This window comes from Bubalus bubalis, chromosome 16 (genome assembly GCF_019923935.1).
Source record: "Bubalus bubalis isolate 160015118507 breed Murrah chromosome 16, NDDB_SH_1, whole genome shotgun sequence".
NCBI lineage: Eukaryota > Metazoa > Chordata > Mammalia > Artiodactyla > Bovidae > Bubalus > Bubalus bubalis.
Genome location: NC_059172.1, coordinates 55,255,201 through 55,273,490, shown reverse-complemented (window position 1 = coordinate 55,273,490; position 18,290 = coordinate 55,255,201). Strand labels below are relative to the sequence as shown.

Sequence of the window (18,290 nt, the reverse complement as noted above, 5' to 3'; positions counted from 1 at the left end):
GGAGAAGGAAATGGCAACCCACTCCATTATTCTTATCTAGAAAAATCCCATGGACAGAGGAGCATGTAGTGGGCTACAGTCCATGGGGTGGCAAGACAGCTGGACATGACTTAGTGACTAAACAACACAACTAAACATCTGGGAAACAGAAAACAGGTCACCTGGCCCATAGCCACTTCAGTGGCAGATGCTGCAGAGGCAGAAACCAATGCCCAAGGGCCACAGAGGACAAGCCAACCCTCAAGGGAGGGCAGGGGAGCCCTTGTTCAGGGCTGTGATGTTACATGAAACTCCCATGAATGAGACATCCTAGGGAGAGGGCAAGAGTAGAGAAAACCAGGAGCCCAGATAGGGAGTTTGAACTCTGAGTTCAAATCAGTTTGAAGCTGAGTGTTGACCCCAAAGAGACTTAAGTTTTCAAAGAGAAGTGACTCTATTACCTTTACTTGGCAAGGTTAATTGTTCTCTGCTCTCAGTAGGCATAGGGCTTCAGCACTGTATTGGTTATTTATTGCTGCATAACAAATAATCTGAAAACTCAGTGACTTAGCACAGCAATCACTTTTATTCTGTCTCACAATTTTAGTGGGTCAGGGACTCTGGAGACTGTGGCCACAGCTGGGAAACCCAAAGGCTCAGGGCTGGGATTTTATCTGAGGACTTCCCTGGGCAAATGAGGATCTGCTTCTAAGACGATACCCTCAGGTGGCTGGCAAGTTGATGCTGGCTGGTGGTGGGAGGGCTTATTCCTGTCCATGTGGGGCTCTTCACAGGAATGCTTTAGTGTCCTCATGGCACGGTGCTGCCTTTGCCCAGAGCGGGCAGTAGGAAAGAGAGAGAGAGAGAGCCTGTTATTATGTAGCTTTGGAATTAATGTAGCCTTGCTTCTACCACATTCTATTAGTTAGAAGTGAGTCACTAAATTTGGTCACATTCAAGGAGAGGGGAACTAGACTCCACCTTCTGAAGGAATGACTGTCAAAATATTTTGAGGACATTTTAAAAACCACGACAAGAACCAAGTTGAATTCAATTATAAAGAAACTCGTATTTCTGCACATCTCAGTTTTGACTGTATGTTTAAATCTGCTACATCCATCCTAAATGCTTCTTGGATCTGACCTTTCCTCTCCATCTGCACTATACTTCCTTTGTCTGGGTCACCATTATCTCTCATCAAGACTCTGTAACAGCCTCATAACTGTCAGGATTTCTCTGCTTCCAGTTTGTTTTCTACCCTGTGGCCAGAGCACGTTCTTTCTAAAATGCAGATGAAAAATGTCACTTCCCAGCTTAAAACTGTTTAATGGCTTACTTTTTTTCCCCAAATTGACACATAATTCATGTACCATAAAATCCACTATTTTGAAGTATACAATTCGGTGGTTTTCAGTAATTTCGCAGAATTGTGCAGCCACCACCACAATCAATTCTAGAACATTTTTTATCACCCTCAAAAGAAAGAAAGCTGGTACCCATTGGCAGCCACTCTATATCCCAACACCCCTACTCCTGGGCAATCACTCATCAGCTTCTCATTTCTGTGGATTTGTCCATTCTGCCTACTGTATTTAAATGTAAGTTGCGGCTTTTTGTGTGCCTTCTTTCCCTTAGCACAGTGTTTTCAAGGTTTATCTGTGTTGTATTGATAATACGTGTTAGTACTTTGTTCCTTTTTATGGCTGAATAATACTTCATTGTATAAATAAACCACATTTGATTTTTGGCACAGGGACACATTCAGCATTCTTAGTTCCTTTCTCCTCCTATTAGAAAATTATTAGACTGACCCTTAATCTGTTTCTCTGTGAATTTCAAATATCCGTTCTTGCAGCCACAGGAAATACATCTCTCTTATCCATGATATCTGTCTCATATTTGGAGCCTGTGTCCTTAAAAACCTCTCTTCTGCAAACCCTGCATCTCTATCTCCTTCAGCTGCTCTGCTCCAGTCACCCTCACTGATGGGAGCATCACCTAGACATAAAGCCAGATCCGCCCATGGTAATGGCTGAACTATCCATGGATTTAGTTCATTTCTGTCAGCGTGGGAGCCCTGTCTGATTCATTACTCCTTGTAGAGCCCTTTGCACCTGGTAGGTGGGTTTCCCTGGTGGTTCAGATGGTAAAGAATTCTTCTGTAGTGCAGGAGACCCGGGTTCAATCGCTGGGTCCGGAAGATCCCCTGGAGGAGGGCATGGAAACCTACTCCATATTCTTGCCTGGAGAATTCCATGGACACAAAAGCCTGGAGGGCTACAGTCCATGGGGTCCAAAGAGTTGGAGACATCTGAGTAACTAAGTATTCAATAAAGATGTGTTGACTAAGCCTGCCTTCCTTGGTCAGAGTGAAACCCTCTAGCCCTGAATCCCTCTTCCCTTCCTTGGCAGCTGCTTGAGACCAGAGAGTGAGGCAGAGAGTAGTATTGTAGGATCATTAATTCATTCTTTCTTTCTTTTGACATTTACCAACCACATGCTGGTGAACCAAACATCAGGCTAGGGACCCTAATAAGAAATCTGTTATTTCTCTAGGGTTGCAGTAACAAAGTACCACCAACTAGGTGGCTTAAAACAGTAGAAATGTGGGACTTCCCTGGTGGTCCAGTGGTTAAGAATCCACCTTACAATGAAAGGGACACGGGTTCAATCCCTGGTTGGGGAACTAAGCCCTCACATGCTGTGGGGCAGCTAAGCCTGTGGGCTACAAATACTGAGTTTGAAACTAGAGAAGACTGCGTGCTGCAACAGAGATCCAGCACAGTCAAAATAATAATAATAATAATAATAATAATACAGAAATGTACTGTTGAAACTTCAAGTGGCTAAGACTCCATGCTCCTAATGCAGGGGACCCAGGTTTGATCCCTGTCAGGGAACTAGATCCCACATGCTGCAAGTAAGACTCAGTGCAACGAAATAAATTAAAAAATAAAATATTAAAAGAAAAAAATAGTAATATCCTCTTTCACAGTTCTGGAGGTTACAAACCCAAAATCAAGGTGACAGCAGGGTCATGCTTCTTCTGAGGCTCAAGAGAAAAACATGTTGCACATTTCTCTTAGCTTCCTGTGGCTCCCAACAATGCATGCTAACCTTGGGTTTATAGAGTCATCACTCCAGTCTGACTCTGTTTTCACATAGCTTTCTCTTGGGTGTCTGTTTCCAAGTTTCCCTCTTAAAAGAACGCCAGTCACATTGCATTTAGAGGCTATCCTATTGCTGTATGACCTCATCTTAACTAATTGCATCTTCCAAAGACCCTATTTCCAAATAAGGTCATGTTCACAGTTTCTGAGTGGGGCATGAATTTTTGGGGGAGACTAACTCAGTACAAGAAACAATCCCTCCTTGCAAGGAATTCACAGTCTAGTAGAAGGGGAAGCAGACATACTAGCAGGAATGATGGGCAAGTTGGAGCAGAGAGCTCATGCCAAGGGGAAGGAGAATAGAAGGGGTAGAAAGGAGAACATGTGAACCAAGCCTCCAGGGGGAAAGGAGTTGGTAAGGGGAAGAATGTGAGATGGACATTCTAGGCAGAGGAAACATCATGAGTAAGGGCATGGAGGAATGGCCTGGGGTGAGCAGAGAACTGCTAGGAGTTGGTGATGCTGGAGCATATGGAGGGGGTCAGGAAGTGATGATGAGAGAAGAGGCTGGGGAAGAGAGCAGGACTGGTGTGGAGTGCTTTGTATATCAGTGACTTTATCCTACAGGTGACTGGAAGCCATCAGAAAGTTTTAGGCAGGAAAATGATAAGGCCAAATATGTCTAGAAAGGTGAGTCTGGCATTAGTGTAGGATGCGCTGGAGAGGTGAGACTGGAGGTCACTGCAATAGACTGAATCTTTGTGTCCCTCCACGAATTCATACTTGAAATTCTAACATCCAATGTGATGGTGTTAGAAGGCTAGGCCTTTGAGAGGTGATTAGGTCATGAGGGTGAAGCCCTCATGAATATTAGTGCCTTTATAAAGGAGACCCCAGGAGCATTCTCTTTTCCACCATGTGAACGTACAATAAGAAGCCTGTATCCTGGAAGAGGATGTCCCCAGAATTCAACCATGCTAGTACCCTGGTCTCAGACTTCTAGCTTCTAGAAGTATGACAATTAAATTTCTGTTGTTTATAAGCCACCCAGTCTAAGGTACACCATTACAACAGCTGGAGCCAACTAAGACACCAGCAAGCTGGTTGCAGGCCATTGCTAGTCCAGGCCAGAGATGTGAGGCTGTCAGATGCCGACGTGGACCTTGTCCAGTTTGCATAAACTATTCTAGTATTAAACACCATGTACTTGCACCACAAACTCAATTTTTGCAGATAGAACTTGACTTTTGTAAAGGAAGGAAGAGAAAGGCATCAGAAATCTTTTGCTCAGAGCAAAGTTTAGATTTCCAGAGAATCTGAAGTCAAGGCTAAATTTCTCAATGAGCTAGAAGTGGGGCTCCATCTGGCATTTAGACATCCCAGGGCTTGCTTTCCATTGATTTGCCAGTGGAAGACTCCTCCACATCCCTGGTCTTTTACATTCTCAGTCCTCTGTCAGGTGCTGTTTCTGGCAAGACCTGAAACTTTTCAAAGTGCCCAGTCGGTAAAGTTACTCTTGGAGCCTGAGTGACCTGGGGATGTCCCTTTCCTGTAGGACTTGTGGCACCTCTTTTCTGGTCTATGGAGTTCTTCCATGGGCCAATGTCAATGTGAGTGGGGAGGGAATTCATTCATGGACAGACCCCTCCTCTCCCCAGCCCACCTGTGCCCTTGATGTTGGCTATTTGACATGAGAGACCCTCTGCTTTATACTTTGTGATGCAACCTACTTTCTCCAGTCTCGACAAAGGAACTATTCCCCAGGCAGCTGTAGATGTGAGTCCAGGATGTTAGTATCACTGTGAGTGGGAGTTGGTTGGCAGTTGAAAGGCCTAGGGGCCAGGCTGTGAGACCACTCTTTGTCTGGTGGAAATAGGGTGATAAAAAACATGTGCAAAAATGCACTCTGAGAGAGATAGAATAAGGGGATGGCTGGGGAGTGGACACTTCCTGCAGCAGCCCAGACACTGCTTTTACTGACTTATTGATTCATTCTATAGGGAAACACTGTGAAAGACTGAAATAAATGAAAAAGATAATTGAGTGTCCTGACTAGCATGTTTTTGATTTTTTTTTCAATTTTTCATTGTCTTTGAGCTATTTTACAGTTCTGAAAGTGGCAGAAAACTGATAATAATGCAAATGCTGTTGACTTTAGAAACATAATTTAATTGTGGTCAATTTATTATTGCTTGTGGACAGACCTATTTTACATCTATTTGCAAATTCATCTCTGCTGCTGCTGCTGCTAAGTCGCTTCAGTCGTGTCTGACTCTGTGCGACCCCATAGATGGCAGCCCACCAGGCTCCCCCGTCCCTGGGATTCTCCAGGCAAGAACACTGGAGTGGGTTGCCATTTCCTTCTCCAAAATTCATCTCAGCATTCTTCATTTGCATGTTGTTAACAACTGAATGTTTGTGTCCACCTTCCCTCCTCGAAATTCATATTTTGAAGTCCTAACCTCCAGTGTGGCTGTATTTGGTGATATAGACTCTAAGGAAGTAATTAAGGCTAAATGAGGTCAAAGGGTGGGGCTCTGATCTATAGCAGTGGTTCCCAACCTTTTTGGCACCAGGGACCAGGGACCAGTTTCGAGGAAGACAATTTTTTCACGGACCGCGGGAGGGGAGGGATGGTTTCAGGATGATTCAAGTGCATGACACTGATCGTGCACTTTATCTCTATTTTGTGGCCTTCTCAGGATGTTTCACTTTGACTTTAGGGTTAGGATTTGTGCTCCTATGAGAACCTAATGCTGCTGCTGATCTGATAGGAGGTGGAACTCAGGTGGAAATGTGAGTGATGGAGAGCGGCTGTAAATACAGAGGAAGTTTCACTCGCTTGCCTTCCACTCACCTCCTGTGGTATGGCCCAGTTCCTACCAGACCACAGACCAGTACTGGTGTGCGACCCAGAGGTTGGGGCCCTCTGATCTGCAGGATTATTGTCCTTATAAGAAGAGGTGCCCGAGGCCTCATTCTCTCTGCCCCTCCCCTGCATAGGCACAGACCAAGGAAAGGCCATGTAAGGGCACAGTGAGAAAGCAGCCTCCTACAAGACAGAAATCAGCTCTCACCAGAAAGGACCCTGCTGGCATCTTGATCTTGGACTTCCAGCCTCCAAACTATGAAAAATGAATGTCTGTTGTTTAAGCCATCCAACCTGTGGTATTTTGTTATGACAGTCCAAGTAGTCAAAGACATACATATCTAAGGTTCTTTGACTTTTCCTTTGAACTGGTTGTAACATCTCACTGGTGTCCTCATTAATTAATGAGTTAAGTAGATTTTTGATACAGATTTTATATTTGTATATGAGAGTCATGATTTTATCTTTAGGACAGAAATTATTCTTTGACCATCAACCGCTCAGCTTCTGTGGTCCAGGCAAACTGTGCTGACGGTTAGGAATATGAAAATGAGTTTAACACAGTTTGTGTCCTCCCAGGGTTGGTTGTCTGGAACAGGGCAGGCAGGGAGGCAAATCAGAGGTTATCATAGAGTGACACTGCTGAAACTGCATTGGAGGAGGTGGCTCCAGCAGGGATTTCTGGCAGGATTGGGTTTTTCTCCGTGGAAGAAGCATACATTTGGGAATCAGGCCTAGGTCCAAGTCCTAAATGCATCACTTCAAAGCTTTGTAATTTCAGATTAATTAATGTTCTTATCTGTAAAGTAAAACTAGTAGTATTATAGTCTTAAAGAGTTGGGAGAAATAGAGAAGGTGGACAAAGTGCTTAGCCCAGTGCATGGCATGTAATAAATGCTTGATATGTGTTTGTCTTTCTATTCCTCCTTGCCTGGGATCTCAGAGGTGTGAGGAAGGCTCCATTTTCTTTTGCTCCGTGTTAGATGACACCTGAAATTCCTTCAGAAGAGAAAAACCCTTTCATTACACAGCTAGTGGAGGACTTGCAGTATAAACAGCCTGGGACAGGAAATACAGTGACTGCAACGCACCTTAACGAATAATTTGCTGATCCCAGGGCTTCCGCTTAGAGAAGGTTTTGATAAGAATAACCCCTCGCCTGTGAGTGCCTTCGAAAGCACTTTCACATCTCTGACCCCATTTAATCCTCCCAGCGCCTTCTGGAGAGGGCAGGGCCCATAAGATCACGCTCATTTCAGGGAGGAGGGGATGTGGGCCCTGAGCGGAGAAATTAACAACTCGCTCCAGGTTTGCCAGTTAGATCTGTGACTCAAACAACTCACCTTTTCCTCCAAGGAGCACAAGAAGGGAGAGAAAGAGGGAGGAAACGGAAGGAGGGGAAGATGTCAATTTAAAGAAGGGAACTGAGAGACTCCAAATGCAGAGAACCTGGGATCAGCTCTGCTTAGAGAAGGCAGAGCCTCTGAAGATGGCAGATCAGGGTTCTGTGACCTACTTGCTGTCTAATTTTTAATCACATTGGACCTCAGTTTCTTTCTTTTTTTTTTTGGCTACACTGAGTGGCATGTGGGATGTTAGTTCCCCAACCACGGATTGGAAGTGCTGAGTCTTAACCACTGGATCACTAGGGAAATCCCTCAGTTTGTTTTTTTGTAAAATGGAGGTAGTAATGTCTATTTCACAGGGTTGCTATAAGAATAAATAGGATAAAGAAAGCCTAATGTCAGGCACTACATTAGGGAAGAGGGCTGCAAGCCACACAAGGGCAGGGATGAATCTGTCTTGTTTTCAGTTGGATCCCCAGTGATCAGTGAAGTGTGGAGTACACAGGGGTGCTCTAAAAGCATTAAGCACATGAATAAATGAACAGCATGTGCTCAATAAAGTTACATTTCTCCACCAATGTAACTGGAGAAATAGGGTTGCCTGAGAACTAACCAAGTGTGGGGACATGGAGGGGAGGCTGGAGAAGCTGGGGTGCCAGGCACCTCCCAGGTAGCTGTAGGGAGGCAGACTCAAGGAAGGACTTGAATCCTTTGGGCACCAAGGCTCTGGGACACCACTGCTCTGAATCAAGGGGCCAGGAGCTAGGATACTCTGCACCCAGGCAGAAGTTGTAGGCACACACGTAAGCCCCAGAGGGCAGAGGGATACAGAAGCCCAAGTCCATGCAGACCAGCAGGGGCAGCTCAAGCGGGTGGTCCAAGGGCCATGTAAACAGCCCCTGGCTGGGGAAGGTGGGTGGACTGAGAGAGCTTGGTTGAGGCTCCTGTGTTCAGGGCTGGGGTAAGTCACAGAGGGACCTGAAGGACCCAATCCACAGCCGCGTTGCCTGAGCGCTGTGTCTCCTCCTCCAGCCTGGGCTCACAAGGGGTCCCATCAGGGGCATCTCTGCTCCTTCCATCACACTCCTGGGACTGCGGATTCATGCCCAGATCTCTAACAGATTTCTGTGGATTCAGATGCTTTTGACGGGGCCTGTTTTCAGTAAAGGCTAGTGGGACCCTCTGTCCCTGAGCCTCAGAAGTCTCTGGTCTGTCCCCATCTGCATTTTCACTTCTGCCGTATATACGGCCCCCTCCACCCAGTGGCCGGCTCCTTCCCTTCATCATTTACCCTTGCTCACCACCCTCTTAACGCAAAACCAAACAAAACCCTCTCTCCTTCGCCCCTACCTGTCTCTTCTGATAACATCTATCTCTTCCCCTCCATATCCTTCACTTCTCAGATGTGATTTCTCTGAGGGGAATCACCAGTGGTCTCTGAAGACCACCCTCCCAATACTCTGTTTATAAATCCATCCAATGAATGATGCTTCTGGAGCAGCACTTGGCAACATGGACCTCTGCCTCCTGGAACCCCGCCCCCCTCCCCCCCCCCCCCCCCCCACCTTGGATCCTGCCACAGAGCCCTCTCCCGTCCCTCTGGCTGCCCAGCGCCCCTCTCTCAGTTTCCTCCTCTTGTTCTCCCTGGGCCCCTCCCTTCCTTGGGACACTCCTGTCCAAGGTCCTCGCCTCCTCTCTCTCACGTTCTCCCAAGGTGAGGTCATCTTCCCGTGGCTTTAATTACCATCTAGAGGCCCATGACCGCCTCTCCAGTGCGGGCTTGTCTCAAGAGCCAGAGACCCATACATGGAGCAGCTTGTGAACGTCTGCGGACGGAAGCCTCACGGCGCTTCCGTCTCCTCGTGCGCTTTAGTCTCCTCGTGCGCACACTGGACTGAGCGCGCTGTGAACGCCGGCCGCTCCCGGCCTTCCCACCATGGTCACCATCTCAGTGAGCATCCACAAATCCGGACATGACCCTTGGCGCCTCTCTCTCCTTCACCCTCCAAACTCCCTTCTTCTGTTTGATTTGACCCACTCTGCCATTAGCGTTGTCCCTCCTAATTAGCTTCCCAGTCTATTCCCTCGTCTCCTTTCCCGTGGCCCCCCACCCTGGCATGGAGGCTGCCCTCTGTTCCAGCCTCTTCCCGGGCTCCCTGCTTCGAGGGCCCGCCTCTGCTTGCTCCCCTCAGCTCAGCCGGTCTCAGCTCTGCCTCAGGTGTTTGCCCGCTGTCAGCCTCCTCAAGGCTCCCTCAAGCCTCACCTCTTTGAAGATTACCGTCATAGTTAGAAGGGGTGGTCTGGAACCGTTGCACCTGTTTCAAACCAGACCTCACCACTCACCAACTCTGTGACTTTGGACACATTTTTAACTACTCTAAGCTCAGTTTGGATGGCATCACCGACTCAGTGGGCATGAGTTTGAGTAAACTCTGGGAGTTGGCGATGGACAGGGAGGCCTGGCATGCTGTAGTCCATGGGGTCGCAAAGAGTCGGACACTGAGCGACTGAACTGACTGAACTGAGCTGAGCTCAGTTTCTGCCTATGTTAATGGTGGTCAGTGGTAGAGATAGGTGTCCTTTTTCAAAACAAAGATCCCTGTCTCTCTGCCAGCAATTGCTACCTATCTCTAGAATGCAAACCAGCTAAAGATGCTTGATTCACAGCAATCTGAAATACACTGACCTCCATTAACACAGAGGGAAACTGAGCTCAGTTCAGTTCAGTGCAACAGACAAAGCTCTCCAGCCAGCCTTCTCCAATCAGAGTGAAATCAGGGAAGAGGGGGCTAAAGCGGGGCAGGCATGGGGAGGGTCTGGCAGTGGGATGGAGGGCAGAGGCTGAAGGGAGGAGTTGTGGGATCTACCTGGTGGAGGGGGAGCTTACAGGAGTAGAAGGTCTGGTTTTTAAATTTCCAGCTGTTTGCTGGGCTTTGAAAAGTCCCATCTTTTCCCCAGCTACTCCCAACTTTCAGTAAACTTCTCGTTATAAGTTTTGCCTTATGTCAGTAATGTTTAGAGGGAAATTAAGGAAAAGGCAGAGCCACCTCACCTTCCTTCCGAGGTTCTTCTCACCCCCACCCCAGGTTCTGGTTAAGTACCCCATCTTTGTAGATCAACAAGAAGACAAAAAAGGCATGAACTCCAGAACTGAGTCAGAACAGGATTGAGCGAGAAGAGCACACAGAAATGATAGAGAATCATGAAAACGCTAAGACCTGGCGACTCTCAGGAATCTCGGAGTGCGGGGGAGGGGAACCATGTTTATCTGAAGGTTAAAGGAAAGGGTGGATCTCAAAACCCTAAAGGACTTCAAGAGAGCATTTGGCTCATTGAGAATTAAATTAGATAATTTACTGAAAGCGTCCAGCACTGAGCCCAATACCTAGGATACTCTTAGGAATTTGGGAGTTACTATTTTTCAAACACACAATAATGTCCTATTTTGTATTTGTCAAGGATACAAAAATCTCATCAGAAGTGAGGTGGGCACACATTTACAGAAGCAGGTGTGGGATGTCTCCTGTATCTTCCCTTGGCACCCAGTCTTCCTGGTGGGCATGCACAGCTGCTGGTATCAGTCTCCAAGCAAAGGACAGTCTCACTGTATTTGGAAATGTCCACTGTTGTTGCTATTGTCAGCTACTATTATTTTCAGTAACACTGCTCTTCTTCCCCTGTGTTCCCTGAACATTTACTGTCTTTGTCCTCTGTCGCTGAGTCCTAATCTTAGATTACTATTTTTCACCTTAGATATAAGAAACCTGGCTGGTTTTCACGTGTGGTGTATGAACACAGAATGACTATTTTTTGGTCCCACCGTGTATTCTGTCTCCTGCCTCCAATTATACGGTAAGCTCTGTGAATCAGAAATTGAATGGACGGTTTAGCTTTCATTCCTTTTGTCTTACACGCAATAGTGGCTCCAGAGGTGTCTGTTGCTGCTGTGGATGTTAATTCCCTCCCTGGCTGCAACCTGAAAGCCCACACTTGGGCAGAAGGTTGAGATCAGCGCCTGCTTTGTTTTCGCCCGTTTCTTCACTTTAGCTTTGAGACAGCCTGGGGTGCCCAGATGCGGTGACGGAGAGGAGACAAAGAAGAGGGACTTGAGAAGGGTGAGCGGTGTGAAGTGAGGGACATCCCTGGCAAGTGGAGATTGCCTTCAGTCTACTTCATAGACCTCAACCAAAGACGTGGTCCTTGGTTGGGGAAATGTGTGTACTTGTGAGCCGTGCGGACTTATTGCATTATAAAGGATCGGCATCTTCTAGACCGGGAAGGACTTCGAGGTCATCACATCCAACTCCGACCCACTACCAGAATCTCCTCTGATATCTCTGGCAGGTTTTATTCAATTTTGAGCATCTCTAATGATAGAAAGCTCATTGACATCAGAGCAGGAACTTTTGGTTACATAGTCATATCTCTTCTCTCTGTCACCTCCTTTCTTCCTTCTGAACTTGGAACTTGATTTTGATCAAGTATCCACCCTCCTCCTCCTTGTGTCAAGGGGAGAATCATAACTGGTTTAAGGAGTTGTGGTGAGCCCATTTTCCTTCCCAGTGAGTGATTTTGACAAGGGCATGAAAATGTGACATAATTTTAGCTAATGAAGTGAAGGAGAAACTTGCTAAGGGCTTCCAGGAAAATTTTCTTCCCTTTAAAAAAAGACACATGTCTTTACATGGTCTCTTCTATTAGAAACTTGAGCCTAGATGTAATGCCTGGAACTGTGGCAGCTATCATGTGACCATGAGGGGAGCTAACTTGAAGGTAGGGTGGAAAGACTGAGGCTAACAGAGCAAAAACACTTAAAAATAAAAGAAATAAACTAGCAATCAAGTAAACAAACAGTGGAGGAATTGATGTAGTCATTGAACAGCTCCATTAAATGGCATTGGGTTGTATCTACCAATTTAAGCAAACCTCAAAAGCTGCTAACTCATGTTAAACATGAGAAATAGTTTAGGTGAACTGCAAATAAACCAGGGATCTCTCAACCTAAATGTATGTGAATGAATGTTGAACCTAAATGAAGGACTTTACATTTGTCTCTGTTAAATCTTTTTTCATTTCTGTTAAATTTTATTTTTTGGTTTTGATTTAATTGATCTAACCTTTTATCTTTTACAAACCTTTCGATTACCAATTTAACAATACGGACTATTCCTAATTCCTTTCAACTCTATCTTTTACTCATAACGTTTCAATAAGCACATTTTCTACATTCAAAGAAATGATGTGAGCTGAAATAAAACCTATAAAGAGAGAGTCTATAAAACTATACTTGAACCTCAGGGCACCAATGTACAGACATTCTGAGACCACCTTGCTGTATACCAGGCAGCCCATATTTCTTTGTCTTGTCCACATTTGGAGAAAATTGCCTTGGTTAAATCAGGATGCAGTAACTATGATATACTGATACACTGACACCCTGGCCCAGTGATCTGGGGACTGGGACTGCCAGGCCCTGCTGCCCCCTCCCAGCTCTCCAGGGCCTGCTAGCCTGTGGGCAGATGTCACTAGGGAGGGCAAATGACAGCTTTATAGGGCCCAGCCAGATGTCCTCAGGGCCCTCTCAGTGAACACACTCCACACTCTGGAGGTGCATTCCTGCTCCAGGCCTGAGGACCTGAGGTTGCTGGAAGGTGGGAATCTCTCTGTGGCTTCCTGGGTTGGCTCTTTCCCAGTTGGAGGAGAGCCAGGTTGGAACAGAAACTGTGTAGCTCCTGCAGGAGCAGGATCACATAATTTGGGAGCCCCAGATTTCCTGAATCTCTTTCCCTGAAGGTGGGCGAGGGGACCTGGCCAGACAGACATCCCAAACTCTGTGTGGCCAACAGAACCTGTGGTCTGATCTGGGTGAAACTGGGAATTCTGAGAGAGGTTGATCCTATCCAGGAGAGGGGGGCTTTCCTGAGCTGCCCTGGGGGTGATCCACTCCTGTTCTCTGGCCTGGCATTTTTAGGTAGTGTTGTTCAGTTGCTGTCATGTCCGACTCTTTGCGACCCCATGGATAGCAGCACACTAGGCTTCCCTGTCCTTCACCGTCTCCAGGAGCTTGCTCAAACTCATGTCCATTGAGTCAATGATGCCATCCAACCATCTCATCCTCTGTTGTCCCCTTCCCCTCCTGCCTTCAATCTTTCCCAGCATCAGGGTTTTTCTAATGAGTCAGCTCTTTGTATCAGGTGGCCAAAGTATTGGAGTTTCAGCTTCAGCATCAGTCCTTCCAACGAATATTCAGGACTGATTTCCTTTAGGATTGACTGGTTTGATCTTGCTGTCCAAGGGACTCTCAAGAGTCGTGTCCAACACCACAGTTCAAAAGCATCAATTCTTTGGTGCTCAGCCTTCTTTACGGTCCAACTCTTGCATCTGTACATGAATACTGGAAAAACCATAGCTTTGACTATACAGGCCTTTGTCAGCAAAGTAATATCTCTGTTTTTAATACACTGTCTAGATTGGTCAAAGCTTTTCTTCCAAGGAGCAAGCATCTTTTAATTTCATTTTTAGGTGACTTGCCTACAATGCCTGAATTGGTGAGGAGTGGGAAGAAGGAACTTGGTATTTGAGTTTGGGGGTAATTTAGCGGGTGCTGGGGAGCTGGTGGAGCCACCTCATGGGGTCAGCTCTGCTGTCCTCTTCCTGTGACCCTAATAGTCAGCTCCCCAGCAAACGAGGAGGGGCGGCTGTCTTGGGCCTGGCTTCAGGGATGCTGAAGAGGGAGTCAGGGTTCAGGCTCTGTCTGGAAGCATCAGAGAGAAGGTGCGGAATGTGTGGTGGAGGGAGAGATACACACTCAGGCATGCCCACTGACCCAGACTCCATAGTGCTCACCCAACTGTGTGCTGGAGGGAAGCAGAACCTGAGGGCTCTGCAGGTCTGGGTGGTAGGGCCTGGGATGAAGGACGAGGCTCCTCTTCTGGGCTGGCATAGAGCAGCATCTGGGGGTTTGGGTGAGTATGGGGTGGGGGGGGCAGCAGTGTCCTCTACATGGATGGTCATTAGAGGTAACAGGCTCCGGGGAGGTCAGTGCGAAGAGGCTGGGGGAAGTGGCCTGGGGGTGACAGGTCGGCAGCCAGCTCCAGATGGTGGTCCTCCCAGAGGTAAGGGTAGCTCTGAAGGGCCAGGGGCCTGGCAGGGCTCATCCTGGAGCTCCAGGGAAAGAGAGGAGGGGAAGAGGGAGGGCCAGGAAGAGAAGAGGAGGTAATGGGACCTGCTGCCCACCGGGCCCCTCCCAGCTCACTCCCTCCCCCCTGCAATGTGGGAGGGGGTCTTTACTCTCCCGTCAACAGCCGTGGAGTTAACCCACTCACACATGGCCACTGGCAAGTATTGGGTTGGCCAGAAAGTTCATTTGGGGTTTTCCATAATATCTTAGGGAAAAATGCGAACAAACTTTTCAGCACGTGGCAGAGCAGGGTTTGAACTCAGGTCTGTCCGTGACTGACCTCCCCTTGCTGCTGAGAAGAGTCTAGAGGAATGGTGGAGAGGAAGGAGAAGTGGTGGGGGTCTCTCTGGGTAAGTGCAAGTAGCAGTGGGGTGACTGGGATCCTCCCCATGACCCTGGACCCTGGCCTGGATGTCTCGGGGTCCCCAGTCAGTGCATCCTGCTCCCAGGAGCACCGGAAGTCCTCCGGCGGCTTCCCTGGGAGGGGCCCACCTTGGGGCAGAGGGCTCCCTGGCTGCAGGGCCTGAAGGCAGGGGTACGTTCCCAGGACTTCCCAGCAGGGGGAGCTCCTCCCCACGTGCCCACTTCCCTGGGTCTCATGGGGTTAGAGGGGCCAAGGCAGCAGCTTCCACACTGGCCTCTGAAGACCACTGAGGCCAATTAGTGGAGGAGCCCGACTGGCCCTGGGAAAGGCTTCCCGGCCCTCTCCTCCCTGGCTTGCCCAGCTTCCACGTCTCCTGACCTCCCATGAAGCTGGACACAAGACTTGGGCCATTTGGCTCCCAAGTCCCTTCCAGGGGTCCTCCCACACTCTGCCAGGTCTAGAAGGGAGGAAGAACTTATGAGATGGTGAGGGGTCCCGGGAGCAAAAGCCATCCTCAGGAAGGGAAGAAAAGACTAATTAGGGCCTGGGAGGGTGCTCAGGCTGCATACACCCCTGCAGGGATTTGTAGGGGTGGGGGGGGCATCCCTCCACCCTCCACCTCCCACCCTGCCCACTCTGGGCAATGGCCACTCGGAGCTCAGATGAGGAGGCTAGCCTAGCATGGGGAGCCCAGGTGCAGGAACTTCTCTTGGCTAGCTCGCCACCCCAGACGTCCCATGAACCCACCTCCACAGTCCCTGCTGCTGGAAGTGCCTGCGGAGAAGAAGGGCAGAGGCCAGGTGTTTGGGTGGCGCCTCTGCCTGCGCCCTCCAGGATGGCAGCCCCTAGCCATGTGTGTCTGTTTAAATTAAAATGAAAAATAAGAACACACTGACATCCCAGCGTGTGGCTGGTGGCTGTGCTGGAGAGCACAGAAGCAGAGCTCTTCCATCTGTGCAACAGTTCCAATGGGGGCGGGGGGGGGGGCGATCCTGGGGTGTGTGCGTGGCCAGGGAGCAGGTAGCAGCAGGTTGCTTTGCTCACAGTGTGTTGGGGGGAGCAGGGGATCTGGAGGGTGGGTGGAGTGCTGTTATCCAGAACCCTGGGGCTAGGGCACCATCCAGGGGCTTCGGAGGAAGGGGGGCAGGCATCCAAGGGAGGGTTCAGTGGGCCCCTGCGGGGTGGGGGGCAGGCCAGCAGTGTTGAGCCCAGCCTGTAAACCTTGGCTCTGAGCTTGTTAGTGTGCCCGTTGACAACTGGGAAGGATAAGCCCAATCAGATGGTGTAGAGAGAGGGGCCTGAGAGAGGCTGGGGCTGGCCGTGTGGCCTGGGGGCAGGTCCCGCCACTTTCAGAGCCTCAGTCACTCCCGGTAAAGCAGGACCAGTTGAGGCTCCAGTGAGTGGGCGCTCGGGCTGCTGGCTGCTGGAAGCATTGCAGACTGAAGATCTGGGCCTGGTCTCCCCGTCCGGAGGGGCCTCAGAGGGCCTTGAGTTTTGCCTCCTAGGTTCTTTAAAATTATAATCTATGCGGAGTCTGCTGCCAAAGGAGGATTGGAGGCAGCTAACCCCTTATTTTACAAATGAGAAAACAAGCTTCGGGAGGTTTAGGGACTTACTCAAGTCACGTCTTCCTGAAGTTCCCTGATGTTCGGAGCCAAGAAAAGTTTCATAAATGCAGCCTGGACCTTGCAGCTCCACCTCCCACCCCATCGAGACGCCATCATCCCCCTGAGGGATAGGGCGCTGGGCTGAGGCTGAGGGTGAGGACTTGGGGGTCAGAGGCACAGTGAGAAATGGCTGCAGGGACAGGGGAGCCCAGGCTGGAGAGAGAGCTGAGTGTCTGGTGGGGGCTTCCAGACGGTCACTGCATCTTGGTGAGGATCAGGTGCCGGGGTCTGGGTTCAGGTGGAGCCTGTGTGCTGAGTGACCCTTGGGGTGTTCAGACTTCTGTCCTATGGGCAGCAGTAGGCCTTACTCCCCGGACACCTTTGCCCTCGTCTCTGCACACTTCCAGCCCTGGGAGTAATATTATAATAGCTTTAATATTAAGAGCAACTACTCATTGCTCACCAACTATAAGGCATAGTACTAGATATTTCACCTCCCTTTCCTCCTTTAATACACTCAACAATCCTATAAAGTAGATTACAGTCCCGTTTAACACACAATGTGGCTATGGGTCAGAGAGGTTCACTGACTTGCCCAAGGTCACACAGCCAGTGAGGAGCTGGCTCTATCTGTTTTCCAGCTTGTTCTTTGAATCCCAAGTTCTGGGAGCTTTCCATCCAACAGCGTGGCCTTTCCAGCACCAGGCTCTGGCACAGTATGTACTTCCCGGGGTGCTGGGATGAGGGATTTTGGCCTGTCAGGGAGAGTTACAGTCTACACGGTGGGGGTGGGAGGGGGTTGTGGGGGGACGCTCCTGGCAGAGTCTGGTCTTTGATGGGGGAGCACAGCTTTGATCTCCTTTTGAAGTTCTGGCCTCTGGAACCGGCAACGTCAGTGGGGGAGGGCTCGGGGAAGGGGGGGAGATGAAAGGGTAGAGGCAGCCAGGGTGGGAGAGAGAGGGAGGGCATGGGGACCCGTGAAGACACAGGAGAGAGAAACAGATGTGAACCGAGAACAGGGGGTGAGGCAGCTGGTGAAAGGAAGAGTGAGAGGCGTGTGGGGAAGACGGACTTGGGGGCAGGAAATGCTGCGGGCAGACAGAGGGGCTGGCCCGGCCGGGGCAGAGAAGGGGACAGGGCTGCGAGGGATAGGGCGGGAGGCCCAGGCAGTTTCTGGGGCCCCAGCTTCCAGCCTCTTTGGTCCTGGAGTCTGGGTTGTGTGCTGTGGGGCCCACGGGTCGCCCCCTTCTGGCCATCTTCCCCCATCCTCCCAGGGGAGGCATCTCTCTGGTTAGTTCTGCCAACGGTTGGTGTCTAATAGTCTGGAGGTTTCAACAAGTTTCTGGCCAAGGCTTCACTGAAGGCATCAAATGGCCCAAGGGATGGGGTCAGGGGGAGGCGAGCAGCTCCCATCCTGAAGTTTCTTGGGGTTTATGGCTCAGGCTTGTGCCCAGGCAAGGGGCGGGGGGCAATAAGGGGAGGGTCTGCCCGCACCCACCCCGCACACCTGCTCCTGTCAGACATCCTCCTTCCTCCTGTGAGGCTGCTGGGAGCAGGAAAGTGAGAGCGCGTGGTGGGAAGGGGCCAGTGGCGGGAAGCCAGCTAATTCCCCGCTCTGCAGGCAGCCTCCTTCCGCTCCACCGAACCACCAGCTCGGAGCCCCCAGGCCCCAGCCCCCCCAACCCAGCCCCGCCCCGTCCCTAGCTCTGCTCCCATCCCCAACACTGCCCAGCTTTCCCGGAAGCTGTCAATTCCTTGCAGATTCTTCTCTGTCCTGGGTACCCTAGTCCAGCACCTTTCAGACACTGGACCCAGAGGGCCTCCCTGGGGCCTGG

The 18,290-nt window shown here is 49.6% G+C and overlaps 1 long non-coding RNA gene across 3 annotated transcripts in view; it reads left to right on the top strand.

Moving 5' to 3' along the window:
• Nucleotides 1–18,290, top strand: part of LOC112579692 — a 235,781-nt gene that overhangs the window by 192,842 nt on the left and 24,649 nt on the right. For 2 of the 3 annotated variants that reach the window (XR_006640097.1, XR_006640098.1), the window contains exon 4: nucleotides 11,058–11,156. This is a non-coding gene — a long non-coding RNA (uncharacterized LOC112579692). Of the gene's footprint in view, nucleotides 1–11,057; nucleotides 11,157–11,351; nucleotides 12,687–18,290 lie in introns of those variants that run through there. The other variant, XR_006545375.2, reaches the window with a different exon arrangement.